Genomic DNA, 7,322 nt, shown 5'->3' with positions numbered 1-7,322 from the left:
AAAACAAATTTCCCCATAAGGAATAATGGAAACTCAGATGATTCATTCTACATCCCAAAAGCATTCATATAAAAATGATTATAATACTGTAATATAAAATAATAAAGAAAATACAAAGAAAAATAAACAAATGAACCTGCACTTACCTTTGAAAACCTTCATGGATGGTGTGAAGGAGACTAGAGAGAGGAGGGTTATTGTGTAGGACAGCTTTCACTATCACCAACAGAATCACTACTATTTATTGGCTCAATGGATTCTTTTTCTTTTCATGTAACTTTAACAAGAAACCTTGCTTTGCTTCCTTTTGAGGATTTTGTGGAAATGTAACATTGTATTGTTATTAAATAGATTCATTGCTTGCACTGCTACAGCCTTATTTGGGTGGTGTTTTCTACAAAATTTTGCAGTTTCCCACATTTTACACATCTCCCTAATCTCATTTGAAGTGAAGATTCCTCCACCTTTTTCTCCTCTTCCACTGCAGATGAGATACAGATTCAGATTTCTTACAAAAGCTTGAAATTTTAGGGGTGCCTGGGTGGCTCAGTCAGTTGAGCAGGCAAGTTTGGCTCAGGTCATGATCTAGGGGTCCATGAGTTTGAGCCCTGCATAGGGCTCTGTGCTAATAGCTCAGTGCCTGGAACCTGCTTTGGATTCTGTGTCTCCCTCTCTCTCTGCCCTTCCTCCACTTGTACTCTGTCTCTCTCTCAAAAATAAATAAACATTAAAAAAATATATAAAGGGACACCTGAGTGGCTGAGTGGGTTAAGCATCTGACTTCAGCTCAGGTCATGATTTCACAGCTTATGAGTTCAAGCCCCATGTTGAGCTCTGTGCTGATAGCTCAGTCCCTGGAGCCTGCTTTGGATTCTATGGCATCCTCTCTTTCTTCTCTTCCCCTGCTTGCACTCTGTCCTTCTCTCTCTCAAAAATAAACATTAAGCTTTTTTTAAGTATTAAAAAATATATTGCAATTTTGGCCACTTGCATACCTTGTTCGTATTTTTCCATGATTTCCTTCTTAACTTCCACTGTAATCATCTTCTTACCACCTTCCTTTCCAACCTTTTTCTGCATGGGGGCTATTGTATATTCTTGCATGGATGTTGACTACAGTACAGTATTAATAAACTCTTGTCGTATACTGTATTTAATGTAACTGGCAAGAAGGCAGCAGAGGAAAGGGTCTCTATCTGCAGGCAACCTGACCTGGAATGAAGCAAAGCATCCCTACGTTTACTCTTGTATGGAGAAGCAAAGACTGTCCATAGGTGCTTTACAGTGACAAAATACATGCCAGTGCCAGTTGTGGGCACCTTCCAACATTCTGAAAAATCGCTGATTTCAGCCAAACCCTGAGGTCTGAGATCGAGCATCTAAGGATGGGAGATGATTGCTCACAATCCTGTAGCAAGAGAGAAAGAAAGAGAGGAGAGAGGGAACAGGAGAGAAGAACCATGTAAGGTTTGGGATCACATACTACTCTTATTGAAAAACATCACTCATGTATTAATTAACACTTATTAGAAACGTTTGCTCATCTTGTGAAACACTCACAGAACAAGTTACTCATAGTCCAAGGTTTTACTGCATTTAAAAATTTTCTTTCATATGCCCTGATTTCTTTAGGCATTTGCTTTTGGTCTTTCTCCTTTCCGTCCCAGCCATATATGTTTGATGGAGCTTATTGCATCTTTTTTTTTCTTCAACTGAGTATAAACTTTAATTTATCAGAAATATTAGTCAGCTTTGTTCCAAATGGACATCCCAGGTTTCAGTAGCTTATAATAGAGCTACCTGGCTCTGCTCCCATATGTGGGAGCACCTTCTTATGGTAGAACGGAAGAGTAAGAGGCTGAACTGAACCATATAATTAAATGTAAAATTTCTGTTTGGATATAACAAGTGAAATTTCAGCTTATAAACTATTGGTCAAACCAAGTTGTATGACCAGGTTATGTAATTTCACTCATAGAAAGTACACATGACACACAGCAATTAAGGTGTTTGGGTATATGTGCAATAGTACAGTTTGCTATGTCAGTCCATTAAAATATGGTCCTGACCTGCACCTAAATGATTACTCATTTACCAGATTATGGGACTTGAGAGTAAGAACAGTTGGTTCTGAGTCCTGCTCCACCATTGTAGTAGTTCCGTCCTCAGTAAGCCTCAACTTCCCTATCTATAAATGGGAGTTAGCGTTCCTAGGTCATGAACAGATTGTTATGGAATGTTGAAATATTATATTTAAAGCACTTACATGAAGGTCAAATGCATGATCAACATTATCACCACTACCACCATCCTGTAGCAGGGCCCAGTATGAGCTATTTTAAAAATTTCAACTGTTTCTACCTTGGAGCAGAGAGGGAAATGGAAACTGAAATTTATCCTTTGAGGAGAGGAGGAGAGTGCTACCTTTATTTTGAGAAGAGGTACTTTGGAGAACCTTTTGAATTATATAGATATTTGAGACCCCAGATACACTGAGATGTTTGATATTAGAATATTGTAAGATAATATAAGACAAGGTTTTGTTTCATTTTCCTTATGGGCAAAGGGTATCACTGTAGAAATTAACATATTAACTGAATTTTTTTTTTTTAAACGTTAGTTCATGTCTTTTATTGACCCATATATAATTACTTGTCTTCGGGTTTGTTGAAGCAGTAGGTCAGACAACATTTGCCACAATAATGTCTGTCAAAGTGGCTAGCCATAAAAACTCCAGCACCACATTCATCCAAAGGGCACTCCCGACGAAGGCGACTGATTTTGCCATTCTCATCCACCTTATAGTATTTCAGGACTGCCAGTTTAACCTTCTTTCTCTTATGCTTATTCTTCTTGGGAGTGGTGTAAGACTTCTTCTTCCTTTTCTTAGCACCACCACAAAGTCTCAACACCAGATGGAGGGTGGACTCCTTTTGAATGTTGTAGTCAGACAAAGTACGCCCATCTTCTAGTTGCTTGCCAGCAAAAATCAATCTCTGCTGATCAGGAGGAATTCCTTCCTTATCCTGAATCTTGGCCTTCACATTTTCTATTGTATCCGAGGGTTCGACCTCAAGAGTGATGGTCTTCCCCGTAAGAGTTTTCATGAAAATCTGCATCTTGGTGGCGGTTCCACCGCAGATGGCGGATCGGAAAGCTAACTGAATGTTTTTTAATGCTTCTTGATTATCCATATATGGAGTAAGGGGCCCAACTCTCAGGGAGAGAAGAGAGAAAAAGAAAATTCCTGTTTATTGCTTTATGTATTTATTCACTAATACTTTCATCTATTCCTTTATCCCATTCAGTAGATTTTTATTGTGCATCTACTAGAGGCCAGCCACTGTGCTAGGTTCTGGGGTTATAATAATGTACAAATCCCCAGCTATGGTCCCTGCCTTCTTAGAGCCTTCAGTTTTTCCTCTGTCCATGCTTGGAGATGAAGCTGATCACAGAGGTGACCATAGCAGATGAAGCAGTTTGAAGAGCACCCCATAGGATAGAAACCAGGGGTGTGGTCTGGTGCGGGACGGCTGATGGCAATCAGAAATGAATCGTGGGCTATACTAAAACTTACTGGAGATTCTCAAAGAAATTATTGGAGATCCTCAAAGCAACAACAAAAACAAAACCAATAAAATAGGATATGGGACACGGGGCAAGATAATGATTTGGACTATTATCATTTGTTATTAAAGGAAAGGATGATGCAGAAAGCTTGTTTCCGATTCACTTGTTTACCTTCCCATTCTTCTTCCCATCCCCCCACGTCATTTAGGAGACTTGAGACCATGTCTTTCATTTCTTTTGTTATGTTTTATAATGGCTAACACAGTGCATGTGGAATGTATTTAAAAATTGTTTTCTCTAAGAACAAAGAAATCAGATCACATGGGCCAAAGCTGTCGTCTAGCTCCTGGATGTCTTTAGATATCAGACGGATTTTGGAATTTGGAGAAGAACATATTGTGAATTCAAAAAACTTTGAAAAAAGAATGTGGCAAGAATTTGAATGTCTCAAGTGAAAGAGATGGACATGTGGTGGAGTCCCTAAATATGAATAAAATCTTTTTAGGCCATATGCTTTTCCTATAAGAGAATCTTTCTTTAATGGCAGTAGCTGGTACTTATTGAGTGTTACCCTGTGGAAGTCACTACTCTAAATATTTTACCTGTATTAATTCATTTAATCCTCCCACAACTGCAATCTCAGTTTTGTTCTATTCTTGTTTCCATTTTATAGATGAGAAGACTAAAACTTGGGAGGTTAGGTAGCTTGTTAAATATTACTCAGTGACAATCAGAACTGATATCAGACCAAGGAGGTCCTACTCTCAACCACCACACTGTGTTACGTCCTTATATTAGAGGGTGTGAACCATGGTCAAAGGTTTTGATACCATGTGACAGAGTTCAAGAAATCACAAATACTTAGGGAGAGTCAGAGGAGGTAGATCCTCTTACCCGTTATCTTAAAAGTCTGTTTTGTAATTAATATGGGTAAATGGATTTGGTTTCCCAAAGGTTGATTAGGAGGGGCCATATAAACTGACTCTACATTTAAGTAGAATAGAATTTATATTGCCTTTGATGGGATCCAGAAATTGATGAAATGCCATAATCAACAATTTAGTTGCAAACAGTAAAAAATTGTACCATTTTTCTTTGTGGGGGAAGGAGTGAGAGGAAAAAAGGCATAGGAAGGGGTGTTTAGCAGCCTAGCTCACGCTTCTGGTGGGGTTGCTCTCAGAAGAGGTGGCTCTATCTCTCTGCAACAGATCATCCCCAGTGTCTCCCCACTCATGTTCTGGGGGTCTGTACACAGGCTTCCGTGTGCATTTTTAGAGTGGTGGAGGTTCTGCTTGTTCTCTTTTTATAATATTTATTAATTCTTATGAAATAGATGAAACATACTACGTTTCATTCTAGAATGTTTGGATTTGGGCTGATACATCACTTCAGATGTTATCTCCCACACAGAAGCCCCGAGATCATGAAGCATGATGTAGTATTACAAGGCAGCAATTATTTGCTCAACCGTTTACAATTGTTTTCTCAGGAGGTGGCCTCTTCGTCTCTCAAGGAAGTGACAAAACGTCAATGAGGTTTCAGTTCAGGGGCTTGGAGGAGAAACTTGGAGTCTAACACTCACTAACTGACAGGGATATTTTAAGCTGAGCCGTAAATCGGAGATTCCCCGGAGGTAGATTCTGAAGCTTTGTTTAACAAAAGCAAACTATGAGTACAAATTATTCATTACCATATTCATAAGTAGTCTATTTAGCAAGACAGTATGGAGATAATAATAAAAACAAATATTGAATAAAGCTCTTTCCATGTCAACCTTTCCAGCACATACAGTATGTTGACTCATTGTTAGTCTGGAATCAGTGGTTTAAAATTAATGAGCATATACTCTTGATTGCTAGGTTGGAAACTGAAGAAATTGGAAATATGTAGCCAGACTTCCGATGAGAGCTTTTCACGTAAGAAAATGCTGGATAGGGGCGCCTGGGTGGCTTAGTCGGTTAAGCGTCCGACTTCCACTTAGGTCATGATCTCACGGTTCGTGGGTTCGAGCCCCGCGTCGGGCTCTGTGCTGACTGCCGGCTCAGAGCCTGGAGCCTGTTTCAATCTGTGACTCCCTCTCTCTCTGACCCTCCCCTGTTCACGCTGTCTCTCTCTCTCTCCTAGAAATAAATAAAACATTAAAAAAAATTATAAAAGAAAATGCTGGATAAAGAAAAGTAAAATGGTGAATTAAAGTTCATTTTAAGTGGATTTGAACTTTCAAAATGTATTGTATGTGGTTCTCTCATTTATATGTACTAATAATTTGTACTCAATTAAAGTACCCACAATGTTTGCTATTTGGATTCTTTGACCAATTTCTATGTATACACTATTGCCATTTATAGCTATCCAAGTAGAAGTATCAACCTGTTTCATTTTTGCATCCTGTTTACTAGTAGCGTTTTAACAAGGTAGTAAAGTTCTATATCCTGAAATATCAACACAGTGAAAGGCCATTTGCTTGCATGTAATCTCAGAAACAGCCGAACTTGTTACTTATTGGTGGAGGAACTCATGGAAACATTTGATTCACTCCTTGTGATCTTCATTTTATAAAATTAGGAGAAAGTGGTGGTATGGTAAAAGGAGAGTCTCTGCAGTCATAAGAACATGTCATTATGAGGAAAAGTGAACTGTGGGCTTTTTTCCCAAAAATATGATGCAGAAAAGGGTTCATTAGGCCCCCTGCTGAAAGAATGCCAGGGAACCCCTGCTGGGGGGGGGGGGCGGATAAAAGCCTGGAAGGTAAATTAAGATCTGTTAGAAGAGGAAAATTATTTTCTTAGTTCTTCAGAGAGAGAGTACGATTGCACTCAAGCAGAAGAAAACTATTCTCCCTTGATTATAAAATGAGGAAAGGAGAGGTAGGTGCACTATGCAGCTAATGATCCTTGCTAGAGAGACACTAGCAATGCATTTTCATAGACATATTCCTCTTTGTTCTTCTTAGAGAGGGCTCTCTAACTTGTAGAGGCTACACAAAACCTGGATCCATCCCTAGAAGCAGTGTTTGAATTAGTATTAAAAACAAACAAAAAAAACCAAACCTCAGCATTGCATCTGTGTAGAGGCCAGATGCACTAGCGGCAAATTCTGAAGTACTGAATATATACACAATAAAACATTTGCAAAATTTCTAAGTTCTTGTTTCCTTAACATTTACATTTTCTGTTACTAGATTATTTAAATATACTTAAAACTTTCTTCGAAAGTAATTTAAATTTAATTTAAATATCCTCCTTTTTTAGTATTGTGAATTTGATTAGTCTATTATTTTATGTATACAGTTGTCAAGGGAAAGTTTTGTTCTAAAAGCCAAGAAATTGGGCCTATGAAGTCTGCATTAAAGACTGTCTTAACATACTTCCAAAAAGTATCTCCATTTTAGTTCTTTTCTTCCATTTATTTATTTTATCTTTATTTATTCTCTGTAGTTATGCAGTATATGCCTGGGTTATGATAGACATCATTCATTTGCATCAGATATAGATTAAACCCTAGTATAACAAGTTCTAATCAGTGAGTGACAAGCCTATTCATTACAACTCTTTATAATTAAAACTAAAATTTAAGAAATTGTTATCAGAGACAACATGTTTTTAAGTGAAGGCTTAGGTTTTATTATTATTATTATTGTCATCATTGTTATTTTTATTATTCCTACTAATAGCTCCTGCTTTTTATTATCATTTTCCCCATTTTTTAATTATAAAATACACATGGCATAAAATTTACTATTATAACCAGTT

At 37.8% G+C, this 7,322-nt stretch overlaps 1 pseudogene; it reads right to left on the bottom strand.

Annotated features, from left to right (window-relative positions):
* Positions 1–2,616: 2,616 nt before the first annotated feature.
* On the bottom strand, positions 2,617–3,151 carry LOC144240512 (ubiquitin-ribosomal protein eS31 fusion protein pseudogene; annotated as a pseudogene).
* Positions 3,152–7,322: the final 4,171 nt, after the last annotated feature.

The sequence above is a fragment of the Crocuta crocuta genome, unplaced genomic scaffold (assembly GCF_008692635.1).
Source record: "Crocuta crocuta isolate KB4526 unplaced genomic scaffold, BGI_CrCroc_1.0 scaffold6, whole genome shotgun sequence".
NCBI classification, from domain to species: Eukaryota; Metazoa; Chordata; class Mammalia; order Carnivora; family Hyaenidae; genus Crocuta; species Crocuta crocuta.
The sequence above is the reverse complement of the archived record's forward strand: the minus strand, read 5'-3'. Positions and strand labels throughout refer to the sequence as shown.